We start from the raw sequence: 12,333 nt of genomic DNA, 5'->3' as shown, positions 1-12,333 counted from the left end.
AAGTTTACAGATGTTACCCATGCTATCCAGGGGCAGGAAAAAAAAAACAACTTTTAAATCCATAAAAGAGAGAAAAGAGAGAATAATTTTTAATACTAATATTAATCACTCAATTATATATGAATAATAAATAAATAAAAACGAACTCTTTCATCTACGAATTGAATTCAAATAAATATGACTCTGATTTTTTATCCAACAGAGAAATTCATGTCTCCCATGCTTTTCTAATATTTTGTCAAAATAAAGAAACAAAGCCCATGCAAGGCCCTCTCCCCTCTCTCTATTTTCTTAGCCCATGTTGTGGACAGCATCGGGAGGAGAGAGAAGACGTTCTCTGCACAGCGGCAGCAGCCAGCGTCGGAGAGCAAGATGAGCACGTCTCCACAGATCGGAGAGGAGAGGAAGATGAACCTCTGTGTCACCTTTTTCCCTCTATAAAAGGAGAGTAAGGAGACCGATGGAGGTCTTAAATCAGCGCATCACTGAATATCTGAGGTTTTATTGGCATCAATCCGCGCAATTTCTAGAGAGGGCGAGTCGCCAGCCTTTTGAGGCCATTTCCTTGACCACCGCCTGAGTAGCCCCCCCACACCGCCTCATCTTCGAAGCTAGGCACGAGCAATGGCTCGCTATAGGCCCCGCTGAGAAGGATTCTTCAAGACATCCTCATGCAAGTTCTTCAAAAACTTCTGATACCATCGGCCCACTCCGCTGAGCAGGTGGCTCAGAAGTTTTCGGCTTTATTCTGCTCGCGACCGTAGCCTCTTTTGGTTTATCATACTGCTTATTGGAAAGAATCTTCTGTAATTTCTCGTAATCTTCTTTACGCGGAAATTCCTACAGCTTGTGAACCTTGGGCCATGCTCCTCCCGAAGACTCGCCTCTTTCCTTCTCCTAGAAAGCAGAAAGAAAAAAATTCATCTCATGATCACTTCTTATTGCAAGCTACTCTGTAAATCAAATCAAGCTGAGCCACCTGTACCTAGCTTCAAAGATGAGGCGACTGGCTGTCCTTTCTCCTCCACTAAGATGACAACTGACTGTGCAGAGAGGTTCATCTTCCTCTCCTCTCGGCGCTGCTCTGCAAAGACATGCTCGTCTTCCTTTCCGACGTTACTACCGTGCAAGAATATCTTGTCTCTCCTCCGTGCTGTCCACAACATGGGCTAAAAGAAAATATAAAGATGGAGGAGTGGCCGCCCTCAGAAAAATATTAGATACACTAGTGGTAGGCACGTAATCAATGTAGTAGCTCATTACTGTGGGGCCCGCTCTGTCAGCAGGTCTCTCTCTCCCCTCCATACGGACTCTGCTTTGCATTGTATTCTCTCTCCTCTTCTTGCTTCTTTCCTTCCAGAAGAAGGAGAAAAGTCATTCCTCTCTCCAGAGCGAAGGCTTTTAAATTTTGAATCTCTGCTTTCGCTCGTTTGCTGCTCCGCGATCGTTGTTGCTGCTTCGGCATTCCTTCTGCTCCGGACGATCTCTTCTCTTCCCTTCGCCCTGGGTCGCTCAAACACACGCACTCTCCGTCTTTTCTCGGGAAAATATTGGACCTGACTCAGGGCCGTTTGGTTCGTGGAAGCTTTTTCCAGATGAAAGCGAAACGTGTCTCGACCTTCTTGGTTTTTCTGGCCGTCCAAGTCCGTTTTGGTTCGACAAACAAAAAGGGCCTGATTTTGGTTGCAAAGAAATGGCAAGCGTTCGACTTTTGCTTCCCTGGTTTCACGCAGTGCCATTATTGCTCTGCGTGGTGCTTCGGTCAAAACCCTTGGAAAGAATGGCTTTTTCTTGAAGAATGTAATGCAAAGCAGAGTCCATCCATATGGAGGGAGAGAGATTTGCCGACAGAGTAGGCCCCACAGTGTGACTTGTCGTAAGCTGAATGGATTAATGTATGGATTACGTGGCTACCATTAATATACCCAATATTTTCTCGCCTGGGCTTTGTTGGATTCTGGATAAATTCTCAGAGAGACATATTTATTTGAATTTCTGTGGGGCTGACGTGCAAGAAGCAACATACGTTCAGTGTGCATTTGTCCAACGTCGTGTAATTGGAGCCATCTTCCCGGCCCATAGCTAAAATCTCAACCTTTATAATGAGCAAGAGGAGCTGATTACGGTATCTACGGTTTTTATCTTGAATTCGCGCATTATGAGAAGATAAATAGCTTTATACTTACTCTGGGATAAAAGTATGCGGAGATCTCGTAATTAGTGGGTCAACCACAAATGCATAAAAGCATAGAGCATCTCAAACGAAAGAAGAGCAATCATGATTTCTCAAGTGATCAAATGTTACATTTCCTCCGTTCGATCAAATGGCTCACGGGAATGGGCGCTGTAAGTTACGCGATGTTAGAGATAAAACGAATACCAGAACTGAGAACCGAGTTTATCGTTGGGAATGACTAATTACTCTTCCACCACAACGGGAGAATTCACGACTGGATAACACAGGCAGCAAGAATTGAAATTGAAGAAGATGGAAGATGATGAGCAGCGGACGAACCTGGGGGAAATTGGAGGTCTGGGCCCAAACCTTCCCGTCTTGGCCGATGATAGCAGCGACTTGCTACGCGGCGTCTTCATTCGTGCTCATCTTCTTGAACATCAAGTAATCTTCATAGTGAACTTCCCACTCCATCTTCTTCTTGGATCCTGACAGAGGAGAAGATGAAGATGAAGATGAAGAAGAAGGAGAAGGAATGAAAGAATGGAGGGAGAAACAGGGCACGAGCTTGCGTTAATGGTTTGAAACTTCGAAGGTTTCTTCATTACAGAAATTTCATTCGTATTTACCTCTCCATATCTCTTCATATTATTTATAATCCACATTCTAAAAAGAAAAAAAAAACTTTGACCTAGAAGAAATTGCACAATCACATCAAAGTTGACTAAAAAGTGACTAAAGCTTCTTCATCATAAAATAGTGGACAAAATGATAATTTAACATACAAACAAAAGCTTTATGCCACCGTAAGTAGGTCTATTTATATTTCCTGCAGTAAATTATATCGCATTCTCACTTCCCTTATCGTGTTCTCTTTTTATATTTTGTATGCACATAATTATGTGGCGAAATGTGTTCCAAGTTACTCTTTGAACATCTCGTGATTAATAATATCTCATAATATGCAATAATGCTTAATTAGCGCTTGGAGTTCCTTGACCCATTGAACTTGGTAATCAACCAAATGTAGTTCAGTGAGTAATCGTGGTATCACGCATGTATTATATTGCATATTCATATCCATTTAACACGAAATTTAATTTACTGCTCATGATCTGTTATGCAATGAAAAATCTATTCATTTTTTTTTCATTTTTTATTATGATCCATGTTGTTCTAAAATCGGAGATATAATTGTTATAGTGTAACGGCTTTCACGCTAAAAATGCCATAACGCTCCCTTTGATGCCAAAAACTATTCATCGAATCACTTGAATGTCTTAAAAAAAATGATCAATTCAGTGTCAATTCCAATTTAAGATATCGGAAATCCGACATCATAATGTTTTACTAATTTCCCCAATCGACGTGGCTAGCCAGCGTACCCAACTATCATCAATAGCCCTAAACAATATTGTCTATATGTTTTGCCCAAAATATAAATCCTAATTCGGACAAATCAAAATATTTCCCCAAATTCTTCAAATCTTAATTTGGAAACTCCAAAATTAAGATTTGAATATTGCAATGGAGAGCAAGAGTTGGAAAAGCGGCTCAAATTTGTTTTAACAAGCAATGAGATTCATTTCAATGTGGATAAATTACTCACCTTTTCCCTGTCGCTAAATTCCTTCTACCACCAAACCCTAATTTTTTCCCTCCAGGTACCAAGCTCTAATTATTTTCGGCGCTGATTGAACAAGTGAGCGAGAGAGGATGATGTTGGTCAAGTGATTGGAAGAGATTGAGGTCAAAATCAAGCGAAAGACAACGATAGATTTTAAGAGAAGGACTCGGTCGCGTCGTTTATGTCAAGACCAACTACCCCATGGTCCACACTAGACTTTCTTTATTTCAATAAAAGCAAAAACCACATATGGATAAACTTTTTATTAAAAAAAGCCACATATGACTTTTATCCAGAATTTGTCACTAAAAGCACTTAAATGATTATTTTTTCTCCAATTTTACACTTGAGTAATTTGGAAAAAAATTCTGGCACCAAAGTGAACATATAAAAGTTATAACACTTTTAATTTTCTTTTTCTCTAATTGGAAATTTCTAAGATGCACAAATACATAGCATCACTATCTTTTTAATGGTTCATTTACACTTGGTTGCAGCGATAATGTAATTTTACGATAATTTTTCCTTAATTACGAAATATAATGCACCACTCATTCTTCGTCTTTGGGCGTTCATAATGCCGAAACTTGACTCACATGTCTTGGACATCGGGTCTTGGATAATTGTGATTATAGATGCACTTCAAATAAGAGAAAACATAAGTTACCTATCCAAAGACCCAAAAAAAAAAAAAAAACAATTTCTACATAAACCTGGCAGCTAAAATAATACTGCTATGAATAAAAGGAGGGAGGCAAGAAGTTATTAACTTCGTTGCCCAAGCGTCTTTCAATTCCCGAATAACAGCACCTAGCTCACCTCCAATCACCGCGTGCTAGGTGCCACCGAAATGACCCCGATCGCAGCGAAGCGTCCCAGGTTCATTAAATTCGCACATGGTCACGTCTCGTCCGTCCGTCAAGCTGCCGGACCGTAGATTCGTGCCTCAAATAAACAAGAAGTAAGAGTAATCGTGATTCACGGGGATGAGTGCCATCCAATTCGATCAATTCGCTTGCCTTAAATTAGAATTTTCATGATATGAAACTTAATTTCGAGAAAGAGCGCCATTCGCGATCTTTTTATCGCGTCATAAATATGTGCTGTAATATAAACCCAAATTCATGGTAAAACCAATGGCTCCAAAGCTGGTTCAGTGGTAAAGCCCATGGGCCAATGCATGATCTCCATTGGCGTGCAGCAAAGCAGCCGACACCAATTAGCAGAAATTCTCAAAATATCGCTTAGTGATTCTCACGGATCAAGTTGCAGCATGATAGTGCAGGTATGAACAATTGGTTGAGCAATCGAAAATAGAAATTGCTTATATGGCTGTACCTGTTGAAATCAAAATGCACAAGCTGCATATCTTCTGATATTTCAACCTCAACAGTTGCATGTGGCCGGGTCTGCAATTTGCAAGGGAAAAAAAAAGGTGCTAGAGTTCATCCAACGCAATCAAGGAACTCCCACCTAACGGGGCTTGCATGAAAAACTTATTCCACATGGATCAGAATGACATTCTTTGAACTTGACCTTTTCATCCATTAAGATTGTGATAGCATTAATCTTTGGTAAGCAATCTGACTAAAATTAATTTGTTTAACATAAAGAACCAAATTGCAATTCATAGGCTATAGTGACAGGTCACAAACTCTCTTTTACACAGCCCATCTATCAATTAAATCTAATAATGCCAGAGAATGTACTATGAGACAAGGCAGTGCAGCACTCAAGACTTCTTAAGAGATTGAATCTACTCCACAGGCATTCAACGGCAAAACAACTAGATGGGATGACATGAATTCTTCAAGATTTAATTAGCCTATTAGAAGTTTCTATATTTTATTTTGACTTTGGGCACTACTTAAACACGTTTTAACTTTCTAGACAATTATTTTCCTTTCACTGATGATGAGATATTTCTTGTTCTTTTTATACAATGATTTTTTTTTACCACCTTTGACAATATTATCACATTGGATGCGACAAGATTGAGTAATCTCATTAAAAGCACCATGGGGATATGTTTACACTTTGAGTATTGAACTGTCACATGTATGCCAATTATGGAGCCAAGAGTAAAGGATAAGCACATTCACCTGAACCAGAATAAATGGTAATGCAATGCCTCCATTTGGTGCATTTCCCGTACTAAACAGCTGCTCATTTCTCTGTATCAAGTTCTGTAGACCTACATACTTCATGCATAAACAGATAAAGTTGAAGCTGTTAGTGAACCTGCTCCGCTGGTATAGACAATTAAACAGAAAATAGAGCGAGGCAAAACCAATTTCAGGCCAAAACATGAGGGCAAAAGATCTTTTACTTGTTCCTCAGTTCCTGTAAATAGGCTGCTTTTTTTTCAATTCTATTTCTCAACCCATGGCTCTGTCTGCATGGTGACAGCAAACGGCCAAGATAAGCCAATGGCAGGGGAAAAAGGGCAGAGATAATCCACTACCAGAAAACTTGCAGAATTATATCACACCTTTAGTTCCTCAATGTCATTTAGGCTAGTTCGAGGCAGACCCTTCCACTGTATCTCTTTTTGTCTTTGGATATAATATCCATCGCCATAAGAACATTCAGGGCATCATACACCCTCCGTCTTATATTTTCTCATCATACTGTTGCTGTCAAGGAAAAACAGCACCAAAATTAGGACAATCGGACGGATGCTGTATTGTCCTTGCCATTTAGGATCTTCTTAAAGACGTACAGACCTGATCAGGGGTAGCAGCACTATTGCCAGGATCAGCAAACTCAGCAACAAGTTCGTCAGCAACCTGTAAAGTGTTCCAAACTCTCAGACATCTCACAGGGAAGCCAAAAAAACATAAACCAAAATTTGCATTCACAGAAGTGGTTTTGTCCAAGCACATGATAAGATCATTCATTGACACTTTCAAATGAAAAACAACAAGCGCAGATTGAATATAACGAAAGGTTTCGCATTAGCAAGCACCAACAAAGAATTGCAGAGCAATAAGTCCTCCAGAGCACATTCTCTCACAAAGTAACTTTACATGGCTCAGTTATACAGAAATCAGATTTGCACTTAATTTGTCATTCATCAACAACTCTAGAGACTCTGACCAGTAATTTTATGAGAGATGGAAAACTAGATTCTTCAGCATATGGTCTCAAACACAGATATACTTAAATGAAAGTCCTTACGAAAAGCAATCTTATTGAATATTTCCCCTACAATTAGAACCAAAAATATGTCTCCACTACAAGAATGCCGAGAGAAATCCCTAAATTTGTAACAGCTACCTAACATCCATTTTATATGAAAGTTTTACTGAAAAATGGTATTAGCACCAGATACGATACATTCTATTTCCTATGTTGTGACAAAGCAAGAAAGTATATGTCGACAATCCTCTGCTGACTCCATCCTATCCCTGCAACTTGCCAAAAACCAGTTTATGCTTCTACTACTAGATGATTTTTGAATAGCAGGATCCTCTAGATGTTATTAACAGACATATAGGATAGCTTCATCATCAAGTACAAGACAAATTAGAATCTCCTTTTGTATAGAGAGTCAGGACTAAATTAAATTATTATTTAGAGGAGACATTCACCATTCAGTAGGCATAAGTAGTGCTTCAGCCACTCAGGAAAGTTGCCACCAAGCAATAAAGGAAAAAGAGCTTGCTAATTCCCAGAAAGAAGTCAAATGAAACTGTGCAACTAATGTAAATGCAAGCTGAATGGATAGGGCCAGAACAACAGGAGTTAACAGGTTGCTTTCTGCGGAACTCAGTCTTAGCTGCTCTATAAGTTCAAAATGAAGAAGCAATAGCTTCTGACTGGTAGTTACTTATCTATCACCATAGGTAAACAAAGAGAGGAGAACATCACCAAACACATTTTTGACAAGATGTTATTCATCTTGACATATCCCCTCACACACATCACTGATCAATGAAGCCATCCATTGAATAATGAGCTTAAAGGAGAAAAGACAAAAAAAATAAAGAGCAAAAGAGTGGATACAAAAACATGAGACCAAATCCCTGCATGGGATAACAGGACCACAGTTTGGTGCTTTTTTAGCTGTGTCTGGTTGTGTCATGATGCAAGTTGCCGTGAATGTTACATGTGTTGGACAAGACATCTTTTTAAGCATTAGCACTCTGAAGAAAGTGAAAGCAACCTCCAAAGAAACAGCTGTCAGGTGCTTCAGTTTTAGGTTGGTTCAATTGCCAAATATTTGCCAAGCAGTAAGCTGAAGGGAAACATGACCCAAAAAAAAAAAAAAAAAAGCTGAAGGAAACATCCCATTTTAAAGTTGTACATGTAAGCAACAGCTTCACTGAACACATGAAGAAGATGCGGACTAACTTATCTATTTTGACATAAATCCTATAGAGATTGTAGTGAGGTTCCAAGAATCAAATTGTGCTGTCTTCCGAAGAAAGTGAAAGCGGAAGGAACACCTTTCCAGGCCAAATAAGGGAAGGATTATTTAAAGTTCCAAAACATCAAAAGGAAAGTGAAACCAAGAAAGGATGAACTCTAGAGGTTCAACTAGAAAAATCAAGAAAGCACAAGGGAAAATCCATTCTCAGTTAAAATTCCACTAAGGCAAATCTTTTGGTGACTAGTGACAGACAAATAAATGATGGGTCTAAGACAGTTATAATCACGCCAACATTTAACATAAAACTTTGACTATCAAGTGTACGGCAAAGACCTGCTAAATTGATTTTAACGTGCGAAGCAAGTACAATTACATGTGAACATACTTAATCTTCGAACATTCATTTAGACTTTGAGTCAAATAAGTTTGACCTTTGATTTCGAAGAGACCTCTACAAGCGGCTCCTAATTGCTAAATCTTTTGCCTGTTTCAATTTGTAAAATTGTTCTAGGTAGATAAATCCTGTTTGAAGATTTTGGCTCACATCAAGATGTTGAAGATTAGCCAAACAATTTAAGTGGTCCCATAAGTTCTAGGATACAGGGGGAAATTAGGGAAGAGAAGGTCATTCTGTTAATGGCCGTGGCTAGCTTTCATCCAAAGAGGGGGCCTGTGGCAACTCCTCTGGCAGTGACAAAAGGAAAAGGGCCAACAAGGAAACATAGGGAACAAATTGTCAGGATAGTGTGATAGGCATTGTTTCTCATAATGAAGAAATCCATGCTTTTAGATCATCAGAAAAGGATACCATGTACCAAAAGGATAAAAATTCAAATAAGCTTCTGCTGATATCTATCCTGAAGGAGACAATTAAACATCTGGATCATTATTGAAAAGTTAACAAAATTGGAAAATGACATCAGAAGAAATGGAAAATGATAACTCTGGACTACCTTTGGAAGATGAGAACCAAGGAAAAACGAAAGGAAAGAAGAGATTCATACCATGAGACTTTAGTGAAATACAAAAGTTGAAAGACAAAAAACCCAAAGAGAAAGAGAAGCAAAAGAAAAGATATCAAATGAAGGTCATGATGTTTTGTCAGAGAAACAATGTACATGGGGCCTAAACCAAGAAACTAGGAGAAGGTCTAAATAACCATTACTGGCTCCAACACTCAAATCATACCAAAAACTGCTTCAAATATAATAAATCCCATATTTCAGATAATGACAACAACTAACGCTAAAACCACCGATATAGGTCAAGAAAAGGTTCAATAACATCAACAAAAGGCCCTTTACAGGGGATATTGGCTCTATGGATCCTTCTAAGATGTTTAGTACCATGTCTGCATAGACAAATGCTCAGGTCCTTAACTAATCATAATATTCCATAATGTAAAGGAGAAAAGTTTACTGATCTAGTCAGAATAATGAGAATACAGACCATCATAGATAATCACTGACATAAGTTGCAATGAATACAAATGCCTCAAATGTAGCATGACACTTATTGCAACTATAGAATGTACATTGTACCCTCCTATTCCACAAGTAATTGAATCGTTATAGCTGGATTTCAATTTTAGAATTAAACAATGAGAGAAAATATCCTTAATACTCTTTGAGAATGTCCTTGCTCTTGCAAAAGCTGAAGAGAACTTGACAGGATTTTTTGAGGCAAATGAACTCGATGGGATTATTAGCTTGGTTGTGAACATTGCCATTGAAACATGAATTTGACTCCAGCTCAGACAGAGCCGTAAGCATAGAAATCTGCACTCATACATGGATAGCAAACCAAACAAAGGAAAGCAATTAAAAAGTATTAAACTGCCTGACCTCATTGTAAGTAGTTCTTCCCTTGCTTTCCACTTTTTTCACACACTAAAACACCAAAACAATGAATGTAAATTAATAAGAGGGAAGTTATTCATAGGTGAGAAGCATCATAGCGTTATTACTCCCATTCATGCCACAGCATACATTTTCTCACAAACATTAAAACAAGTAAAGGAATCATCAGAAAGTGTAATAATCACTTTCATGCTAAACTGGCGAAGTCCTCTTCCCTCTTATCACCAGCAGCTGCCCGCTGACCTCTCTTCTTCTTCTTGCCACTAAACAGAAACAGTCAATTTGTGAGTCTTAACAAGAGCTAAATCATGAAGCAATACCTCAAGCACAAAACAAAGATCAAACTTTGTGCATAGATATTACTACTATATTCAAGTGCCCCTAATTCATGGAATGCCACAGGATTTCCCACTTCATCTTCGCGATACCAATTGTAAAAGCAGGAGTTAATTATCAAATGTTCACATCATGTGGTACATTTAAACTTTAAACACATTCATACAATTCCAACCACTAGACAAAATCTAGAATTCAACTTAGCTAAAAGGACCAAAAAGAGTGTACATTGCACATTTCACCAATGTTATAAGCTGATATGTGACCTGCTCTTCACCGGAGTAGCAAAACCAAATCAGCATTGCAACTTCACGCATCAGGAGTTTCATACGATCTACCTCTCAGAAATTCCCATAAGTTTGGCCACAAAGTTGATACCAGGTTCACATTTCATGAAGCTTGCATACATAGCAGTACCTCCCCAATTGTCTCCAGCATCACTTCAACACAACACAATTCAGCTAAACAAAAGAAACAACTCCCACTTACCCAACATCTCCCTGAGATCCAGCATCATCCTTGAATGTCAAGGTGGTTCATGCGGAGAAAAGTACTCTCGCTCGCCGGAGTAGCCATGGCCTGCTCACTGCGGCTCGACGGCGAACCCATGCTGCCGCTGGTCGACACAGATTGGCCCGAGACCGTGGTGCCCCACGACCTGCTGCCGCCCCTCCGCCGCTTCTGGGCACCGCAGCACCCGCCCCTGCCCCTGCCGCCACAGGGTTCCTCTCCACATCTTCTTGGTGATTGTGATTGCTACTACTGCTCCCAATCACCATCACTACCACTGCAAAGCCACCTAAAAATTGAAGCTTTTCGACCAAGAAGACAGTGCCCTCTACTAGCAAAATTAAGGGCAATTCAGACGACCCAGATGAGAACTGACCTCAAGAAAAGTTGGGTTTGAAGGAGAACAAGGGAGCATCAGACGCCGCCCAGTTCCGCCCAGTGCCTCCTGTCTTCCTCTCTTTGGCTCCTCTTTTCCCTCCTCCTCCTTTTCCTCTTCTCCCTCCACTCCCTTTATCTTTCTGCGCTGTTTTCCTATTCTGGGTGAGCTTTTTCTTGGGTTGACACTTGAGTGGGAGAAAGCTTTGATGGGGGGCGATTTGAATTGACAAGTGGGTTTTGATCTGAGGAAGAAGGGGACAAAAGGAGGGAAGTTACGAGAGGAAGATAGGTCAGGTGATGAACGAGGTTCAACCTCATGGAAAAGAGGGAAAAGTTCTTGTCTTCGGTCCATTTGATTTTTTTGTTAATCGAGTCAATATATAATGATTGACATTACGAAAAACCTAGGCTGATGTATCATGATAAATTTAATCTAAATTAATTTTTTAACCCCAATGACTTCATACCGATAAATTTGTGATCCTTTTTAGTTTTGTAATATTCATTAAGTTAGATTAATATGACAAAAAATCATAAACTTTTATATCATAATGAATAAAGGTAAAGCCTAAATTGGTATATCAGGTTAATTTGTTACGTGTTATACAATTTAACAATTCTATAAAATTGGACAAAATTAATAGATGGTAAATAAGTCATAAATATATCAATTTTTTGGATTTTTGTAACGAAAAATTAACTTAGCATAAATTTGTCACATATATAATAATTTGAGGTTTTAGGTAATATTAATCCTTTTCTACATGCTTTCCCCAAATGGTCACTCATGATTTTCTTTATCCACACCTGGGTTTACAAAATCCTTTTGATAGAAAAATTGATAAGTATATTGAAAATCTTAAAATTTATCGAAAATATAATTGAGTCGAAAACTTTCTAAAAGTCTCGTCAAAGATCAAAAAAACTTATCGAATCTTTTCATTAACTTCATCTAACTTGATAAACAGAAAATGTTAACGGAGTATTGATTTAATTACATTAACTTGACAAGTTTTAAATGTTGATTACATCATTTAAAATGTTATACCTTAATCATACTTTTGTGACAAGT

The 12,333-nt window shown here is 38.7% G+C and overlaps 1 long non-coding RNA gene and 1 pseudogene across 1 annotated transcript; both read right to left on the bottom strand.

Annotated features, from left to right (window-relative positions):
- Positions 1–5,131: 5,131 nt before the first annotated feature.
- Positions 5,132–6,158, bottom strand: LOC120289553. Its single transcript, XR_005547580.1, has 3 exons — positions 6,133–6,158; positions 5,906–6,004; positions 5,132–5,212 (listed from the first exon to the last, which is right to left on the bottom strand). It is a non-coding gene; the product is annotated as an uncharacterized LOC120289553 (long non-coding RNA).
- A 130-nt stretch (positions 6,159–6,288) lies between these two features.
- Positions 6,289–11,109, bottom strand: LOC120289903 (annotated as a pseudogene).
- Between the last annotated feature and the right edge of the window lie 1,224 nt (positions 11,110–12,333).

The sequence above is a fragment of the Eucalyptus grandis genome, chromosome 11 (assembly GCF_016545825.1).
Source record: "Eucalyptus grandis isolate ANBG69807.140 chromosome 11, ASM1654582v1, whole genome shotgun sequence".
NCBI lineage: Eukaryota > Viridiplantae > Streptophyta > Magnoliopsida > Myrtales > Myrtaceae > Eucalyptus > Eucalyptus grandis.
Note: the sequence above shows the minus strand (reverse complement) of the source record. Positions and strands in the feature narration are given on the sequence as shown.